Source organism: Triturus cristatus, chromosome 4_1, assembly GCF_964204655.1.
Source record: "Triturus cristatus chromosome 4_1, aTriCri1.1, whole genome shotgun sequence".
NCBI lineage: Eukaryota > Metazoa > Chordata > Amphibia > Caudata > Salamandridae > Triturus > Triturus cristatus.
Window position 1 is genome coordinate 369,229,914 of NC_140585.1, and position 21,574 is coordinate 369,251,487.

The window sequence follows — 21,574 nt, forward strand, 5'->3', positions numbered from 1 at the left end:
CCTACAAATTCATCAGGTAGGGTTCTTATAATTTCAATCAGAGCCATAGTTCTAAAAATATTATATTTTGTACAAATATGAAGCATGTTGCAAAATCATCTGCTGGCCTACTCATCACTACACGGCTGTTGCCCTGTGAGGCCAATACCATTTTACCCATGATTGACTGACTAACACATGCTGCCATTTTTGGTATCTCCATTTGCTTACCATGTTCGAGAACTCCACGAAGCAGCCATAAATCAGCACATTAATTCTATGTAAAACTCCCAAAGAAGCACATCTAATCAACACAGCAATCATTCCACGGGCCACCACTGTGCCTAGCTATTCTAGAATGCCATTTCATAACTACCCACATCCACTTAAAATATGCAGTCATTAGCTACTGATATGCACTTACACAGGAGGCCAGCTACACTGTTAGAACAGTCTAATGATTAAGGAGCAGCCAGCGTGGCATGATGGACTGATAGTCACTTTCTCGCTGTCCTTTATAGATTAGTTAATTCATTCATGCATGCGTAAGAGAATAATGATAACCAGCCAGCGATACTGCAAACGAGTGCTTAAAGGGCTGCATCCACTGATTGCAGTTAAATACATATGTGAAAAACTGAGTACTTACCTGCTAAAAACCTACCTACATTTTGGACCTCTGCTGTCGGTGAATCACACTGATTGAGTCTCTCTGGCTGTAAACTTCTACTAGCAGGAACTTGAGTGGTATCCACCCAGTAAAATAAGGTTCACTGCTGCCCAGCAGGTGTAAGAGGCCCCACGCTGGCTACACATGACCACGAGTATGGACAAGGCAAATCGGACTGTCTAAATTTGCCCAGTATCAGCTTACAGGTAGCCTGACACAGATTAGGCCTTGAAAAAAATAGTTGTTTTGTGCAAGCTTTCTAACCGAATAGAGAATCCTAAAAGATATATTCCTATTTAATTTATTTTTTAACAGAGTACGAGTCTGCAGGGCTTCTTTGTATTTACACAGTGGGCAAAATATGCGCCCCGAGGTAGATCGAAGCCACTTCAGTCAATCTGCTGCATTAGCTGTCTCCTGGAAGAGGGTGGGGGGGGGGGGCGGGGTGAATTCTGCATAGGATGATTAACTCGCACTTCATTGACAGGCCTGGGCCAAAGAAAACGGTCAGACCTCTGGCATCAGTCACCACAGCGTGTCTCTTTCAGGCCCAGAGGGAAGGAACCAGGGTTGCAGTCAGTAGCAATAGAGCTAGTAAAGAGGAAGAGATTGTGACAATCAAAAGCATGATTTCACCATCTTAGGAAACCCCAGGAGTGTTGTACCAGCCTGTTGGCCCTCTCTGCCAGGGGTGGAGTGGCAATGTGGAATCTCTGGGTTCACCAGGGACACCCACCTTCTATAACTCCCTCCCTCCACTTTTAAACCCTGCACAAGGGAGAAACTTTGAGGAGGAGAGGGAATTGACGAAGATAAAGGAAGGACCCAGTGTGTGGATAAACCCCACTCTGGAGTGGAAGGATCTTTGGGCTTGTACTTTCTTAACCTCTATTGGACCCTGGCTGAAAGGCAAGTGGCACTGACCTCTCACTCCTTCTGGGCTCAGCAGAGGATACAGGAAAGGTTCCTCTAACCCTATGTGTGGTTTATAACCCAAATGGCTGCAAGGCACAGAGGTGCCCCGCTACTGGCCTGGAGGCCAGGGGACCTACGAAATACATGTAGGGAGTGAGTTTGTGCTGCTGTGAGACGGCGCCCCAGAAGCTACAAGGAGCTTGGGCGAGAGGGCAGGTTCCTGAGGCTCACCCTCAACTGAGGGAGACCGATCTAAACGAGGTGCAGGGAGATTACTAACACTTTAGAGGCCAGGGAGCCATAAAGAATACTCCTGGTAACTGGAGCCAGACAGCCACCATCATCATAACACAACAAATCCTGCTTAAATTGTGGGCTCGTGATCACTGCCTTCACCCTGCCTGTTCGTGGGAGAGCTGCTTTGTGGGTCCCCAGCTCCGCTGGGCTGAAAATGTGATGTACTACATTCAATGGTTTCCTAAGTATTCCCTTAGGGAAGATCAGTGCCATGGAGGACCTGATCAAAAAGAGCCAGTTGCAATGAACCTTATAATCTGATCTGTCACCGTGGATGGCCAGTGCCCTGGGAGACTGACAGAGTCCAACTGTAGTTGCACTATTTAAAATGTCCCCTTGGGAGAGGGGACCACCAGTTATAACCAGCCCAAGGAGCCCTTGGCCCTGCCAAACTGGTTTGTGAGGTTGGGACTCCCCCAAACCCCAGGTGTGTGTGGTCTGCCAATTCCTGACTGAGACTGGCTCCAGCACTGACATCTCAATGTAGAAGCCAAGGGGAAGGACGCCCTGCAACCTATTGGCACAAGCAGAGGAGTGCAGGTTGGGCTAGCCAACACCACTAAGGCTGTGGAACTCTCTCGTGAACCGAGCACTCAGTCCATGACAGGCCCAGAAAAGGGGAATGGGTACTCATGTGAAGTTGCTGACAGTCACTTCAATAATTAGAAAAGAAAAGAAAAGAAAAGAAAGGAAATCTGTACCAGGATTGTCACAATAAAAAGGAATACTCCTGAGGACAAATAAGCACCATAGAGCCTTTGGGGCACCAACATTGTGCATATCGTTCCAAGGTGGCGACCCAGGAGCAGCAACGGGACATCCAATGACAATTGTCTCTGGGGCTGTAATGAGAGTGGCAGGCCCTACAGTGTCACTTTGTCTTTAGGAGGTTTGCACCATAAAGCGATTAGGTCACAGGAACAGAGACCTAGGAGAGTTTTACTACATCTTGCAAGCACTCCAAGATTTAGGACTTTTATTCGAAGGAGTCTGTGCTGCATAGACTTTCATTGGTAGGGTCTCGTAATTGATTGGCAACCATAGCAAATGAATTAATAAGACTCAACACTGAAATGCTTGAATCTGATACTTTATTAACGTGTTATATTGGAAAGTTAATATCACTGCATAATTTCAATGTCAATTGAAGTTATAAACACTCCCAATTTTTTCACTACTTGAAATGCTTGATAATGTTTGTGAAACCGGTTCGGTGATGAAGGGGTGGTGGGCTTGCAGGGGAGGGGAGATGAGGTAGGGTGGCGGGGGCAGGGGCTCCTGGGATCCAATTATAGTGGCTATGATCATTTAGTGTCCTGATAAGCCCAACCAACTATGCTTTTATAAACTGGGCCAAGCGCACACTTTCCACACTTGACTCTCAGCGTAGTGAGCATGAGCAGTCTAAGGATTCGAGGGAGGAAGTTTGGGCACAGAGCTCAGAACTCAACAGTCAACTGGCAGACACAGTAGGGTATTGTTGAGCCCAATAATGTATTTATTTTTAAAAGAAAGTACTTTAATCTCACAGAAAAATGAAATACTATACAGAAATTGATTAGGCATACGTTAGGTTGAATTAAAAGTACCCCAGTGCTTTGATGCATCAATGAGTTCATATAGTTTTCACCAATTCTCCTCCAGGCTGGGTCTTCAGTGGGTGAGCGGCCTCAAGGCCTATAGGGTTCCTTATCGTTGAGGAGTCTTCAGTTCAGGATTTGGCAGCAGCAAAACCGGTCACTAACTCAAGCACACAGCAAGAAGCCACACAACAATATGATGCTTGATACTTAAACGTCTTGACCGGTTCAGGAAGACTGGGAGAACCCTTGACAGCATAGGTCGCTTTGAATTTGCTCTCTTTCATCAGTCAGCTTTCACTGGGTTTTCCTCATGCCCGGAACACGTTGGGCCTCTCCTCCTGGACAGTTTCACCTCATACTGGGCTTTGGATCCACTGTTTAAGGACTCCGAATCAGTTTAAGTTGGTGATCTTTCAAATTTCAATTTCTGTCTGACTTTTGGGCACAGCCTTCATGCAACGTGTTGGCTCTCGCCACATAGAGAGAGGGCACAATGAATTGTGAGATCTCTGCACCTGGCTGCCATCAGCTTCCTGAATTAGTAATCCAGGAAAGGCAAAAGTGCAGGCCCTGCCTAGACTCTTCCTCCCCCTGAACAACAAAAACTGCACTTCCACCCCTCACCCTTCCCAGCTATCAAATGGTAGTGCTCAGTAAGAACTAATCAGCAGTCCTCTGCAAACAACGACCCAACTGAATTCCTCAGCGTAGTACTGCCTCTGTCCTCCCTCAGTTCAGTATCTGGGTCTCCACCCTTCAGTTACAGGAATGCAGCCAATACACCTCCACTGGAGAAGTGTAGCTCACTGGTTAGAGGAGGCATACCCTGAAGCAGAGGTCAGACCCGGGACCAGGGTTCAATTCCCAACGCGGCAGGGTCCGGAGCCCAATTGTCCACAGACTCGATAATTCTCGCTTCGGTGCCCACTCTAAGCACAAGTTCACACTATGCAGCTCTGGGCAACAAGCTTGCTTAATCTCCACAACGGCCCCCCCGCGGCGGGATGCCTGGCTTTCACCTTGGGGATGCCCAGTACGGGTTATCTCACAGGGAAAAACCAGGACGGGTTCCCAATGCAAGCGCCAAGATGCCCAAGGGTAAGTTGAGCGCTATATAAGAACACATAATAATAATAATAATAATAATAATAACTGTCTGGGGAAGCACCATCTATCCTCTATATTGTTCCATGCTAAACTAGGGGGCATCAAAAATGGATGCTATGGATCCCAGTACTCAGACTCTCACCCTGCACAGATTCCAACTACCATAAATGTGCTACACACCTACCACACTTACATGCACTCCACTCGCACACGGAATGTGAGAGCAAGGCCTGAGTTTCCCATTGAAGCAGAACTTTACATGAGAGGGGTCAAAAGTCTGTGTTCTCTCTTGACACAGAAAAGAGGGTCCTGCCATACTAAAGATTTACAACAACTCGGTATGCTGCCACCACCACTTTATGCGACTACCCCAAAATAAGCACAGTAGTCCTATTGTAGAAGTGAGATTTTTATCTGTCTCGCTGGTGCATGGGCACCCTTAGTCTACAGGTTCACAAAATAAGGATCGACACTGGAGTGGAAACAAAACACAAGTTTATTTCATCTCATGAGAGGAGTCCCATCATTCAGACACTACAAGTGCCCAAGGGAGGGGGCTGGCAAGTACAAGTTCAAACATGGCATTTAAACTTTTCAGTGCCTCGTTAGACACATTGAAACCACTTTGTCATTGTTACATAATGCTTACACAACCCCTTTGTATAATGCTTACATGCTGAACTGTTGAATCCTGATAAACCCCCTCCCACGTCACTCTTATAGACAGGCAAGGGAGATAACAGGCATTGGTGGGCTAACAGATTAGACATCTGTGCACTTTGGCCCTTCGGCAGGGTAGGACTCCTTACTGTGGCACGCAAGTATTATCAGTACAACCAACTTTCCAGTGAACATGTAACTTCTGACTTTGCAAAAGTCCTCGCAGAAACACAAAAATGGAAGAGGAGTAGAGGCTAACTTAACAGAATACATTTTTTACCGGTCAACAGTCCCTCCTTTTAGACTCTACTAAACACATTTTGTCTAATTAAATAATGAAAAATATATATTCCAGATACATAAAACTTCATGAGTACAGAAAGCATAAAAGAGAACATATTAACATACTTAGTGATATAATCACCATGAACACCATATTCCTCCACTTCTAAATCTTATCCTTTTGCCTGTGGGTTAACAACATCATCTGTATAACATGCTATATTTAGCTCTTTATTAAGACCTCCTATATCAAAAGTAAAAATCTTACTAACATGTGCTGCCCATAAAACTCCAAACCAAGCCGTGCAAGAGCCATTGTGGGAGAATGAGAGTGGTATGAGTGGCGTTCCCCCTTTTTCCTGGTGAGCAGGCAACAATCCACAAACCCAACAATCAAAAATATTAGCAATACTATGCGTATAATGTAACATTTGAATAAATGCATTGTTCTGGTAAGAAACCCTACGTTTCTCATCTAACAGTGAAAGAGTAAAATAATAATGTTCAGGTGTAGGTGTTAAGCATACAAGTGTATGCATAGGAAATTTCACATGTAGGAACCAAGCTATTACACAAATACTCATAACACTAGATAAACTTGCTGCCAAATAAATAAATGTCCATTTATGTTTAGTCTCTCTCGACGTAGGGTGTTTAATATCCCGGCGTTCGTCCTCCATGTTTGGCATCCAAAAATTCAGCAATGTCTTTAACTGTAGTGTCTCTTAAAAACGCTGCATAAAAATGTTATTTTTCAAAAATGTCTATAGTTTATGTCCAATGCATACATCAGTCAATGGGGAATTTCAGAAAGAAAGCAAACATTTGAAACAATCAATCAGCATTTTCACCTCAATCAAAGTCCAAGCTAAAAAAACACAAAAATCGTTGAAGACATGCAGTTCAATAAAACCATAGTAATGAAAAAGAAAGTAAATATAGCAAGTATTCAAGAAAGATTATCCACAAGTTCATCCCCTACAGCCTGAAAGATCATTAAATAGATTGCTTTTGTCAAGAAATATTTCTGGGCCAACTGGTGGAAAGTTCAGATTCTATTTCCAACCCTGGGCAGAGCAAAGTAATGTACACATGGATAGTATCAGCAGTTTTCTGCACCGCAAATCTTCTTCTTTCCATTCAAAGATTCTTTTCTCTTCAGACCATGACAGTTCTCAGTTATTTATTTCAGCATCTCTTGACTCTTTGTTATCAGCTTGCCATCACGGTGGCTCATACAGTTTAAACTTTGATCAGGTGCTGTGAAATCCGAACAGAGCACCATCAATCCTTTGCACGTTTTCAACCCAAGCTTTTCACTTTTATTTTCACTTTGATCAGTTTCAGACGTTTCAGCTATGGGTGCAAATGATTTCTCAAGGGACCACTGCAGACATTTTGGATACCCTCTCAGCCAGCTTTCTTCTTCCTCCACTCGTCGGCCCACAGCACTAATTTTTCTTTCAGAGGCTGCACCTGACTCATTCACCTCTTTGACACCGCTTCCATCTGAGTCAGTTTTCACTTTTTGCTTTTCTAGTGCAATTTGCTTTGGTGCTGCTTCACACTGTGTGTGTTCCCTTACAGCTTGACTGGCTACCCATTGTCAAACGTATCGAATTCAAGGCTTTGACCTTAGCCTACTGAGCCAGTAAAGGTAAAGGCCCACTATATTTAAAAAAGCGGCTTTGTCCCTACCATCAAGCCAGATCTCTCCGATCAAATAATAAGCATCTGCTTGTCATCCCTCGCTTCGGAAAATCTAGAATGGAAGGCAAATCCTTTGAGGTGGGAGCTACTGAATACTGGAATAATTTACCGCTTGAGCTCCGCCTGATTCAGTCTGAATTGGAATTCCGCAGGTCCTTAAAAACCTGGTTGTTTAGTCGCTCTGTCTAGATCTCCGTCTTCTTGACTTGACCTTGTCTACCTCAGTGCCAGGACACCCCTTTTGGGGTAGCTGTGGGCTTAACAAAATTCATTTATTATTATTACAAGTCTTGCTGATTGTCTGATTGAAATGGCAGTTGCTGCCACGGCTTTCAGGCAACCACGGAGTGCCCTGGCCATATATACCTTTTGCATTTAAAGTCTAACCTTTCTCTCATCACTTTCTACACTCTCTTCTTGTGCTTTTAATCGTAATTCTTTAATTTTTGTACAATAGTCTGTTCTTCACATTTCTTCCTATCCTTTTCTTCTTTAATCTGTTTGTTTAATTTGATTTCCCCATAACCCTACTGCATCAAACATACTCTGCCTACTTTTTCTCTTAAAGAGCTGCTCTTCTACATATTGCAGTTTATTTAAATCAAAGGTCCCATTTAAGTGGCCACTGTAAACTGGCATCTGCCTTCATATATTTGTTCCACAATGTGCTAAACCGTATGGAAGAAATACTGTATTTAATGTACATTTCATAATTCAGAGTGCCTTCTAGAGGCGCTGGCTGTCTTTCTTCCAAAATACTATTTGTGTTGCAACAACAACATAATGCACGAAGTGTGCTCAAAACAGGCATGTTTACCAAATGCTTCTAAACAATAGAGTTAAGAGACTCTTATACCAAAATCAAAAAATGAGAAAAAGATTCTCACATTACCTGTCAAAGACGTTTGCAAAGGCCTTTTTACTAACACAAAACCCAAAAAAGACAACCAATTCGATCCTACCCGGTTGCAAAACTCCAACTCCCACCTGCCCATCCTCGGATCAATAGATCACCTCCAAAATGCCAACCGAAGAGCCCCAGTTGAGACACACAACCGCCACGAAGGTCAGGTCTATAAGCTGAAAATCACCTTGGCCGCGGGAGCAAGTCTCAGTCTGCTGGGTGCCCCTTAGTGTTTCTGTCCTGTTTAAACTACCTCCTTCTGGTCCAGCTGTGTCCTTCATTGGGGCACCACATTGGGCGCCAATTGATAAAGTGAGATTTTTATCTGTCTCACTGGTGCAGGGACACCCTTAGTCTACGGGTTCACAAAATGAGGATCGACACTGGAGTGGAAACAAAACACAAGTTTATTTCATCTCATGAGAGGAGTCCCATCATTCACACACTAAAAGTGCCCAAGGGAGGGGGCGGATAAGTACAAGTTCAAACATGGCGTTTATACTTTTCGGTGCCTCGTGAAGCACACTGAAACCACTTTGTCATTGTTACATAATGCTTACACAACCCCTTATACAACACCTTTGTACAATGCTTACATGCTGACCTGTTGAATCCTGATAAACCCCCTCCCACGTCACTTTCATAGATAGGCAAGGGAGGTTACTGGCGTTGGTGGGCTAACACATTAGGCATCTGTGCACTTTGGCCCTTCGGCAGGGCAGGACTCCTTACTGTGGCACGCAAGTATTATCAGTACAACCAGCTTTCCAGTGAACATGTAACTTCTGACTTTGCCAAAGTCCTCGCAGAAACACAGAAATGGGGGCTGGTAGACAAAACGGAAGAGGAGTAGAGGCTAACTTAACACAATACATTTTTTACCGTTCAACCCTATGTCATCTTTAAGGGCCTGCTTGATGTGCCTCCCACCCCTCTTCCCAATGCCCCCAGGCTGCAGAAGAGGCTCTGGGCCTTGCTTTACAATGGACAGATCTAGATCGTTATGCACACACTGGATTAGCATGGTTACAGGGCCATACAGAAGTCAGGATACCAGTTTCAAATGCAGTCGGGCACGAGTACATGTCAGTTTACCACAGGAGACATTTCCGCCCCAAAAGTGTTAAAATGCATTAAGATTAAAGGGTTTATGTTTTCGTTTGACAATGATTGTGACATCCTGATCAAGTCAGTAGGCCTAACTTTTTATTAATGAACCCTGTTGTCGTGCTAGGAACACAGGGGGTGTTGTATTGTTAGGGGTTAAGGCCTGCTGGTGTGCAGACAATGAGATGGCTTCCAGCATAGGTGGCCCAGGATACAATTTAGGAGGTTGATCGATCTGTGTGATCTTTTTTTTAGTGTGCGCCCGCTGCTGGCTCTGAGGTCCTTCAGAAGGTATCATCAAATATATTTTCACCAGCAACTGTGTAGCTATTTCTAAATTTGCGCATAGTATTTAGTAGCGTGAGTAATCAAGAATGTTTCACTTTCAAAAGAAAAAGCACTTCCTGTAGAGCAATTTATTTAGTGTTGTTTGTTGTGATCCTGAGTCATTAATCTGTATTGAACAGCACCTCCCTTGAGTATGCCTTGGACTGATCTGCTTCACTACCCAGAGATTAAAGTGCTAAAAAGGGGTGCTTGGTTTCCAGTTTGGGTGACAGTTGTATGGAGGCCCCAGGACACTGGCAGCAAAATATGCTAGTCGATCAAATTGGAATCAGTCTCCCCTGATCCCCACGACCCACATTTTCACAATATTCAACTCGATTTTGAATATAAAGAATAAAAACATTAAGTGCTGGATTATGAGTGGCTAACCGTGCAAAAGCCCCGGTTTATGTTTATGTTTACGCACAGGTCGGAGTTAAAAGCTATTTAATGCATCTGATAATTATCAAATGCGTTAAACGCGTCAAGCTTTCTTAAATTTTGTCCGGTCAAACCTGCTGAAATTCAACAGGGGAAATGTGTATGGTATTTACTGTACCATGTGGAATTTGGTGCAATAAACACCAAAATCTGCTTGTTATTCCCCCATAATCTGTAAAGGGTGTTATTTATCGTACCCGATAAAAATGTACCCTGTGGTATTGGGATTTATTAGGTGCGTTAAATAACACCTAAACTAGTAATCAGGGTCAAAGATTGTGTTGCATAGAAGTCAATATTTGTTTTATTCGGATCTAAAAACATAAAACAAGGTCCTAAATGCTCAGCTGTTAAAGAGTCAATAAGGCACGCATGGCGGAGAATAGAAGGACACTTTATGAATAGTACTTGAAACAAGTCATTTTATCGCACAAACAACTTCAATAGTAATGCATGCCATCTAACCAGGAGGCACATTGTTTTCCCTATTTTGCATTGGTTAGTTTATATTTGTAAAAAGGAGGCTAATGACCAGGGAATAAGAGGATATTCAGCTCCTTAACTAATCCCTAGATAACATAACATAAAACGTGTATTTGTAAAGTGCACGTTCACCACTACGGGTTCTTGGCGCTGAATAACAGATGTTTGTTGTTACCCAACTCAATGGTACTCATTTTATAGACCTCAGATGGATGAAAAGCTGAGTGGACCCGCTGGGATTTAAACCTGTGACCATGAGGTTGAACACAGGCCCCTGCAATAGACGCATTAGTCCACTAAGCCACCAGACCCAGCAATGATCAATATACGGTCAATTTATATGGCGGTGTCCAACTGGGAGTGAATATATTGTTACAAGTTAGAGAGGTTCTGCTTGCCCATTAAGCCCATTATCTTTACTGTATTTAACTCCTCCTGCTGTCCTCTTGCCTAGGACCCCAACCACCATGCCTGCTTCCCTGTCCTGGACACTCCACTGCTTGCCTGTAACATCACAAATGCCAGAATGAGGCGAGGCCAAAAGCTATGATGTCCCCATGATCGCTGTTGCTTTAGCTCAACGCTAGTCCCTGTCCTGCCCACTATTTCTGCTCCCCATCACACCAGACTCTGCAGTGCCAATAACAAAGCAGACCTGAGCAGGGTGGGATCAAGAGCTGTGATGCACCTGGTCACCTGGCAATTACTGTGTGTTTCTGCTGCTCTTGCCATGTCCGCTTTCCAATGACCCCTCACAGAAAATCCAAACCGCTTCCTTTAATTTTGCATTCCCCGTTTTTTAAAGTTGACTGGATTTCTAGAGACTATCCACACACGCATCCATCCATTCTTTAAATCCATCTATACATTGATTTACTTATCCACCCACTGCATCCATTAACCATTCTCTGATAAAGGCTGCTTTTGAGTATGTTGGTGAAAACCCTGAAAGAACCACAGGGGCTCCTTTAAACATGCTGAAAATTATTTTTTTCCACGAGATGGTAATTAAAAACCTAACTCCATTCAACAAAAAGGCTAGACCTATTGACTTTGTCAATACTTGTCATGTAATTAATTTATAACTGATGTCTGTACTGACTGTTGTATTACACAGTGAACTGTAACACGGTTAGGTGATGCGGTTTTGTAAAGCGGAGTGATTGTAAATCCCTTAAAACTTGTAGTGCTTCCAGTTGTTAGGCAGACTTCTGTCTGCGAATGTGGGTTTACTTGACAGAGTCCCTATGACAAGAGTTAAGCTAACTTACTCTGTCCATGTGGGTGTGGTTGATGTGTTTTATAGGGTGAGGATTGTTCCAAAGTAGGTCTTCCTTAGGGTGGAGCTGGAACATAGGCATATATATATATAAACTATTACAAAGCATACATTTGTGCCTTTCATAATCAACATAATATCATCATAGAGCAACTATAAAATTGCAACACTTCATCATACAATTGGCACAAAGTACTACCAAATAATCTTGGTCTGCTACGGGCTCCCCCAAAGCACACTCGAATAATCCCCACACAGCTTTCCATATTAACATCCAGCTCCAGTGGTGCTTGCTCGGAACATGAAATGCAGGTCTGGTGAATAACTAGGTCATTCACAGGCCTCTATATTCCTGCAGCGTTGGATGTTATGCTATGATGCTGCTTAACTTTGGTGTAACAATTCCCACAAATTTAAAGCTTTGCTCACCCATCTTTCTCCCTCCGCTATCCTCTTTGCCATAGTCACAAGGCAAGGAGGGCTGCTCCAAATTGCTGCCCACACAATCAGTGTGTGGATGCCCGTCGCATTGAATATGCAGTTCAGAGCCATTGCAGGCTTAGTCGGCCACCAGACCCTGCTGCAGCCTGGAGCCCTCACCTCAGTGGAAAGGATGGAAGACTCCTTTTTGGATCCCGGTGTAGTCAGCGGTGTAGCACATGTCCACTTTGAGATGGAAGGCCTGCACCACAAATCAGATAGTCCAAGCAGCAGATGTGGGAGCGGAATCGCTGCCCCTGCGTGTGTGTGGTTTCTCGAGGTCTTACTGTCCCCCGAAGTGGGTTGAAGAACTCAGAAGATTGAGACATGCTGGAGCTCTGTGGATATGAATCCCCCAAGGAGCCTGTCTAAGCCACCGCTTCTCCCCTACCCCAGACTTATAAGCCATGAGAACAAGCTGAAATACAGTACCCAAGAAGAACAGCAGGACCATCTCAAATTCAGGAAAGACCTAAAAAAACACTGGCTTGTTCTGATGTGCAACCGATCTCAAATACCGAACCCTCCTTACTTCAATGGCTTCTATCGGCTGTGCTTACCTTGTAAACTGTATGACGGACACATTCAGCAAGTAAAGCTGGCTTTGAGAACCCTAAATCACCCTATAATGCAGTACAGAAACAGTAGCTGCATCGATAGTGTGCGCATCACGCGTACTTAGATTCAGTAGCTGAACTGTTTAAATTAAAAACTCACCACGCATCCAGCTTCCCTCGTACAAATCCTCGTACAAATCCTCGCATTCGTCCTGCAGCTCTCATGTGTGTGGGTGGTGATATCACAGACCGCGCCGCGGGTGATGTAACGCGCGCTGTCCTTTGCCCCCCACCGGTTTTGTTTGCATTTCTTTGAAGTCAACCGTGGTGATCAGTGCGTGTTACAAGCCTGCAGTGACCGGATGAAACGTATTCCGCAATCCTACTTTTCATTAATCCAGACATATAATGCGATTAGCTTTAAAGAAACAGGGCGCGCGTTTCTCCACCTTGAGGGGAAGGAGTAAACAGTCTCCTTCTAGAGGGAGTTTAGCCACTGAAGGTATCCGAAAAGGAAAGGCAAGTTAAGTCCCAAGCACTGTTACCGAGGCCCGAGACTTACTCGCCTCACCTTCAGTACTCGTTTTTTCCCACGCTGCCCAAGAATTCTTTGTAACGCAGATTTAGATTTTTTTTTCATGAAAACTCGATAGTTGATGGTGGAAGCATCTTAAGGGTATACTACTTCGACTTAAGTGTTCATTTCTCATGTTACTACCAAATAGAATTCGAATCTGATGTTGTAGCAGCCCTTTCGGGTGTTAACCACAGCAGCACAAGCAGCTCCTATACTCAAGCACCTGTAAACACACAATCCAAAGGTTTCTTTTATACATCTGCTCCTTGATCTTTGGCAATGTTTAACCCAGGGGCATGCTGCTGTAATATTCAACTCTATACCATGGAAGGCGCCGCGGTGGGGGGAGAGAAAAAGCCAAATACTCGGTTGCTAAGAGGTGAAGAAAAGCAGAGGGGAAAAAAAATTCGAACCTACGTAAAACGCCTGCAATATATCGACGTTTGTTTTCCGGTGCGTGGTTGTGTCTAGTGAGTCAAAGGTCCCACCGTGGTTCATCAACAAATGCTACGAAAGGAAACCACAGTCTTAATACGGGGAGATTAAAATATGAAAACTAAAATGGACGTGTTGTCAGGGGGACCAGTATTGGTTTCTGTTGTGGCTACATTTGCTAAATTCACAAGAACAGTGCTACACCATATGGGACAAGACACCCCTTTACACACATGGATGTAAGGGCATACAGAACGCTACTGAGTATATTTAATTAAAAATTAAGGTGTTTATTCATTTAGGCAGATTTATAGGCCAGTTTGTAGGCTGTTTTTTGTACTCTTTGTAGGCCTTGTTTATGGACTGTTGGGTCGGGTTTTACTGTAATATCCCTGATATTACCACAAACATTGCCTTCAACAGGCACACATGCATGCAGTCTCCCATAGCTTGCAAAACACGTAGCGTGTCATTACACATTTAAAAGTACCTTGATTTGCAAACGAGGGCCTCTTTTTTAGCTCTCTAGTACGCCCACAGCCACTTTATTTTGGTACCTCGGCCTATTTTCTGTCCCTATCTGACCCTAATTAGGCTGCACTGCATTATAAAGATACATTACTGATAAGTGACTCATGCGGCTTGGCAGCTTGTTACTGAATTATGCATCATAAACGTGCTTAAAGGTACAAAGATGCCGTACAGCTGACAACACTGAAATATTCTTTTTTTCTACACAGCTTTGGCCTGCTGCATGGGCTCAATAGCTTTCAAAGACACACAAGGTGATGGGAGGGATGCTTGCAAAAAGTCACTGGCAATCACACTGCAACCCATTGTTCTATTGCTCATCATACCACCTCCGATTAGACACAGCCATATGCAAATCAGTCTTGGTTCTTCTCCAATAGGAATAGTCTAGCCCGAACTGCCACGCCAGGACCGCTCTGTGAGCTGGAACACGGGCAACCCAAGACTGGTTTTGGCCTGAGTGGACCTCTTCAGTCGGGCGTAGCGTGGTTCCAGTGGCGCATTCAGCAAGTACAGTAGCTTTCTTCAGCCTGTAAGCGAGGTTGGATCATCCTTATACGGGTGATAGAGAGGACTTAAGAGTCGAGATTCGGGCCAAACCCTTTTCAAACCATTCAATAGTTTCATGGTTCTCGTTATAGAGGCGCCACAAAGGAAGAGATTAAGATGGAAATTTGACAAACCTTTACTCACGGATCAAACATGGGTTAATGATACCAAGCACTTTATTCAGGAATAACAAAAAAAACTCTAATATGGCCTCTGGTTTTATGGTATGGAAAGCAACCAAGGCAGCTTTTAGGGGACATGTGAATTCATATAAAACTAAACTAGCGACAGCGCAGGCTACCAGAATTCAGGATATCCAGACAGCGGTTGATAACGCTCCAAGTCAATTTATAGGCCCAGAGGAAGGCTCTTTCCATCAGTTAGCCAAAGACCAGTTATCTAGGGCCTTAGTGGGAGCTTAGGGATTTATTTTTTTATAGAAGGATTAGCAGGTAGTGGAGCCTTCCAACAGAAGCTATATGAGGAGAGCCAACAGGTAGGAATGTTTTTGGCATGGTCAACCAAAACACAGAAGAGTAGACAGTTGATCAACAAAATGTAAAACCCGCTCACAGGTGTAATAGAGACCGAAATGAAAGAGATAGCGGAGGTGTTTTTTTTAATCACTATAGGCACATATATGAAGAACCTGTGATGGTGGCTGAGCACGAGTAAGAACAGTATTTTAATACGTTGCACTTCTCGGAAATTTCTCCCCAGGAACATTTACTGACTAGGAAAATCGAGCCCTGTGATGTTGCAGGAGCTCTTAAAAATATGGCAAGTGCCAAGGCTAGCAGTAGTGACGGGATCGCTACGAAGATTATAAAACCTTTTTAGATTAACTCCTTCCATTTCTTTTAGTATTGTTTAATCATTTCAATTATCGGGCGAAAATTTAGAAACACTTTAAAGAAGCAGTAGTTGTAAGTTTGGTTAAAAAAGATAAAAGACGCCACAAATCCGAATTCATTTTGTTCCATAACTCAAATAAATGTGGACTATAAATTACTATGAAGATCTGGGAGGATCGATTGTTCCATGGGTACAATCCGTAGTTCACCCAGACAAAAATGTATTTTTACTGACAAGGTCAATGGCGGCTAATACCTTATTGATACAAGCGATCAAATACTTTTCAGTCAACAAGGAGAAGGCGGCATTCCTTATGATGGATGCAGAAGAGGCATTCGACCTTTGTTAACCGGAAAGTTCTGTGTGGTAATAAGAAATAAGTCTGTGAAGCTCCAGTAGGAAGAAAAGCGGTTTATTAGCGCTTCCCAAATTGCCTAGCCTAGCGCTCCTCAGTACACCTCTCAACATTATAACATTCTGTTTTTCCTTTTGGGCAAATTTGGCTTTCCATTCACAATTATAAACATGCTTGAGAAGCTTTATAAAGGGGTTTAGGTTAGGATTGTTATTAATTTACAGGAGGTGGGGATGTTGAAGATAAGCCATAGCACACAACAGGGATGCCCCCTATCCCCACTACCTTATTTATTTATTTTTAAATCGAACCACCAAAATTTGAAACAATTTATCTTATTTACCGCCTATTGACGAGATGGCGAAAGTCGAAGAATTTGCTGATTATATGATCTTGTATTTGCTGGCCGATAGCATAAACATCCAGAACACTATAAATGAAATTAGTGATTTTATGCAACTCGTGGGATACTAAGTAAACCAAGCCAAGACTGAACTTTTATTATTTAATTAATCTCGTTCCGACCTCCCAGTGTGTCTACAGAGGGTCCCCCAGCACCCATTTAGATAGCTATGGATCTTTGTCACAAATAATTATACTCAATTATTCCTTATAAAATATGGGGCAACTCTCATTAAAACAAGAAAGCTCCTAGAAAGATGGATTCTGCCACTCCTGTCCTTGATAGGCAGGGTAGCGATGATTATAATGTCTATTCTCTTGTTGTTTTTATTTCTCGTTTTGAACCGTCCTTTAATAATATCTAGCACCTCTTTTAAAGAGCTAGATTCTGTCATTAGAAGTTTTATATGGTCTAAAAAATAGCCCGGGGTAAAAATGGCTATTTTACAACTTAATACATCTCATTGGGAGTTAGCATTGCTACACTTCCAGTCATATTATCAAGCTGCCGTAGTCAATTATATGGTTCAATTAGGAGCAGCAACTACTGCTTATGAAAACTTTCTGCTTTGTCACATGGTCAAGGAAACTCAAACTGGTTTACCAGTTTTTCTTTATAGTGCCAATCTTTCTAAGAAAATGCTGTATACGGTTTTACAGACCCTGGCATTTTGTATTCAGACTCTTTTTTTTTTTTTTTAACTATGGGAAATCACGGTAAGTAATGCCCATATTCCGATACAAGACTGTAAGATCTGGGGGTTAGCATTATCCAAAGCCACACTACAGTCATGGATAACATTAGGGTTTGAGAATTTGGGTCATTTCTATAACGGCTCAAACCTGATCTCTTGGGAATCTGTAACTCATCAATTTGGTAGCCAGGATCTGATGTTACGTTTTAGGTTAAACCAAATAACTAGCTTTCTTAAAGACAACTATGTGGTAATGAAGAATGAGAATTGTTTAATGGTTTATCAATTAAATGTGACTAAGGTCATGGGAGTGGCAGCCTGGTATCAGATACTTCGGCAGCAGGCTTGCCAGACTCTATCAATCAATCAGTCAGGCTTTTGTTAAGCGCGACTGCTCACCTGTAAGGGTCTCAAGGCGCTGGGGGTGGGGGGTGCAGGTTCCAGTTCCTCAAGGAGGGGGTCCATCGAAGAGCCAGATTTTGAGGTTTCTTGCAAAGGTGGGAAGCGATGTCTGTCTGAGGTGGAGCGGAAGGGCGTTCCAGTCTTTGGCCGCAAAGAAGGAGAAGGAGCGGCCTCCCGATCTTGTTTTTCAGGCGCATGGGACCACGGTGTAGGAGAGTTGGGCTGATCGTAGGGTCCTTTGGGGTGCGTGGAAATTGGGTCAGCTGTTCAGGTATGCTGGTCCGGTGTCGTGGAGGGCCTTGTGTGCGTGGGTGAGCATCTTGAAGGTGACTCTTGCCTCGATGGGGAGGCAGTGGAGTGTGTGCAGGTGCTGGGAGATGTGGCAGTGTTTTGGCAGGTTGAGGACCAGTCTTGCGGCGACGTTCTGGATGTTCTGTAGCTTACTGGTGTGGTTTTTGTTTATTCCGGCGTAGAGTGCGTTGCCATAGTCAAGTCTGCTGGTGACCAGGGCGTGAGTGACGGTCTTTCTGTGTTCGAGGAGTATCCATTTGAAGGTCTTACGTAGGAGGTGGAGTGTGTGGAAGCTGGAGGATGAGACGGAGTTGATCTGGCGGCCCATTTTGAGCTCGGAGTCCAGGATGATTCCCAGGTTGCGTGCGTGGTCCGTGGGGGTGGGCAGGTTTACGAGGGCAGGGAGCCACCAGGTGTCGTTCCAGGCATCGGGGTTTGGGCCCATGATCAGTACTTCCGTCTTTTTGGTGTTTAGTTGTAGGCAGCTGTTTTTCATCCATTTGGCGACAGCTTCCATGCCTTCTCAGAAGTTGTGTCTGGCGGTGTTGGGTTCGTTGGATAGGGAGAGGATGAGTTGGGTGTCGTCTGCGTATGACACAATGTTGAGTCCGTGGGTTTTGACGATGGGGGCAAGCGGAGTCATGTAGACGTTGAAAAGCGTTGGGCTGAGGGAGGGTCCCTTGGGGACTCTGCAGGTGGTTGGTGTAGGGTCCGAGAGGAACATGGGGAGTCTGACCCGCTGCGTCCTGTCGGAGAGGAAGGAGCTGATCCAGTCGAGGGCCTTGTTCTGGATCCCTGCATCTATTGCACGAGTTAGGACATAGATCACTCAGTGCGGCAAATTTGAAAAGGATGGCATTTATATCTAGATGTACGGCATACTACACACCACATACGCTTCATAGAATGTTGCCTTCCTACCCAGACCAATGTTTTAGATGTAAAGCAGCTGATGGGGGTGGCTGGGTCCATATCTTTTTTGAATGTTCCATGCCCCATCAGTTTTGGGAGGAGGTCTTTCAAGCAATCAGCTAAACCATCTATACCTCAATCTCTGACTTCTATGCTTGTGTTATTTCACTCCTCTTATGAGGTCTACCATCTACGTAAAAATCGGCAATGATTTAAAGCAATAGCCAGGAGTTGCGGTGGCTCAATCACTGATCTTGCAGTGCTGGAAGACTGACACAATCCCATTGTATTCTCAGTGGCATAACAAAATGATTAGAACTCAAGTCTTTGAAAAGGCTTATGCTAAACAGGCAGACACCTTCGAGAAATTTAATGCAATTTGGGGAACCTTCACCTTGTTGTAATGCTCATTTAGGTCCAGTAGCTCTAGAGTATGGATTTATGTCAATTATAACTGAATTAAGATCTGACGGGTCCCATTTTAGACACTTATTTTCATAATTTGAAACTATTTTTTGTACGGTTTGTCTTCTTAGGATGGCATTTTGTGGGAGCCACCTTTTATTATCTAGGCACTGATAATGGTTAAACTAGTTATTTCCTTGGTTGAAATGTGCTGCAATGTATTATCATGTGTAAATGGGCTTAGAGCTGAATTGTGTCTTACTCTTTCATTTATCTAGTATAATCATGCTTTAAGCCTTTTCTATACTAGCACATTTTATTCTTTACAAATGTGGGCCACATTTTTATTCCTATAGAATGCGAACGTCGGCCATTTTTATTTTGGTACCTGGGTCTATTTTCTGTCCCTATCTGACCCGATTTAGGCTGCACACACATCAACTCTAGAACGTTGTGAAAACTTACACAATCCTCGAAGATGGGACTCGGATTAAGACAAATCGAGACAGATGAGGTCCACCTTAGCAGATATCAGGAAAAATCTCCTTGCATATAGTACAGATCCTATTTGCCTTGCTGGCAGTATTTGATAAAATAGGCTATGGTATGCTCCATGACCGTTTGGAAAATAGGCACAAAGTAAGTACCAAATGTAGGTGAATTTTGCACCATATCAGTCAGGTAAAATCTTTTCCCTGCAGGTAGTGTCATGCTGTCACATCAGGGGGTTACAAGCTTGAACATCATTGCTGATACGGTGGCTGTCAGTGAAATTAGCAACCTATGCCATTTAAATTTATACTCTTAGCCATGATTCTAGCCTCTGTCTAGTACCGATCTCCCCTTCGGAATCCCACTAGCCTTCCCGATTTAACTTTCTAACTGATGCATTTATTAATAAGTGGTGAGCAGGTTGACAACCGTTTTTCAAAAAGATGGGGATAATAGTAACTTATTTTGGTTTAATCGGTTATTGCCTTTGCTATGAGTGGTATTATTATGTGCAAGACACAGCAGTGAACTGCTATTGCTACCTTCTATTTTCAAGTTATTAATTTGAAGCCTCCTCCAAAACAACATCTGCCTTTCTAAGCCTTCATCATCTAGACGTTCATTTGTCCAACTTCAGTAGAACCAAATTATCAGGGACTGATTTTGGGGTTTTCAATTTTGTAATCAATTATCAAGTAACACTTAAAACTATGGCAGGGCAGTCACCACACTGGAGGAGGAGGTGGAACGTTGGATTTGCCTTCCTCTGTCCCTGATTGGCCGTATCTCACTAATGAAAATGGTGATTTTACCCAGGTTTTTGTTCCTGTTTTTAAATATACCAATGGTCCTTCCGTCACACTTTTTTAATACCATAAGAACAATGCTGATAAAAGTGGCATGGGCGGGGAAACAACCTTGTGTCCAATGGGGAATTCTCACCCTTCCCTATGCCCTGGGTGGATTGGGGGCCCCAGATATAGAGCTTTATTATAGAGTTGCACAAAGCTCCCATGCCTACCACTGGATGCACCCACAACTGGACCCCCTCACCTACATATAGAGAAGATAGCTGCATTACCATGCCATACTCCCAACTCGATAATTTCAAGGTACCGATCGTAGAACAGGTATTCTTGACTCGATTAATGCTACCGTCCATGCATTGCATGACCTGGTATAGAGACAAGGTAGTACTACGTTATATTCCCCGCGTACCACGAAAGAATGGTGCGGCTGGCTGCCCATTGTTGGGGAAAAGGAAGTGTCTAAGGCGTTAAAGATTATCAATATTAATGAAATTGGGGACCTATTCCTTGATGGATGCGTACGTAAATGGGCCGAGATTGGAGCTGAAACCCAAAATGCCACACCATTAGTGCGTTTTCAATTTCATAGAGTTCGGCATACTTTGCAGGAACTCCTTGGAGAGGACATGGCTGAGCCACCAGAGGTCACACCTTTCTCATTACTATTAAAAGCTGAATCACCTAGTGGACTGGTATCTAGCATTTATGGCACAGTTCAAAACTATTGCAAAAACTTTTACACTACATCGCAACTGGAATGGCAGACCGACTTAGATATAGCCATAGATGATGATAAGTGGAGCTATTGCTGTGAGGCGACACGGGGAATCTCTCTAAATGGGGGACATAGGCTTGTTCACTTTAAATACCTGCACAGAGTGTACTATACTCCTGCCTGTTTGCATAGATATGGACTGTGAGAATCTGCGGATTGCGACAGATGTAGAGCCTCCCCAGCCGGATTTTTTGCACACAGCCTGGCTATGCCCGAGTACAGCAGAATTTTGGGGCTTAAATTTCCAAGAATTGAGTGCCATTGTAGAAACATCAATAGCTTCGGACCCTCTACTAGCCCTGCTGGGC

General features: G+C 43.7%; 1 protein-coding gene across 5 annotated transcripts in view; it reads right to left on the reverse strand.

Moving 5' to 3' along the window:
• Nucleotides 1-21,574, reverse strand: part of PPARA (peroxisome proliferator activated receptor alpha) — a 264,838-nt gene that overhangs the window by 150,245 nt on the left and 93,019 nt on the right. Inside the window, exon 1 of one of the 5 annotated variants that reach the window (XM_085652415.1) lies at nt 12,942-13,585. The exons of the other annotated variants lie outside the window; for them this stretch is intronic. The gene's annotated coding sequence lies outside the window, so the exon portion shown is untranslated. Of the gene's footprint in view, nt 1-12,941; nt 13,586-21,574 lie in introns of those variants that run through there. 5 annotated transcript variants of the gene reach the window in all.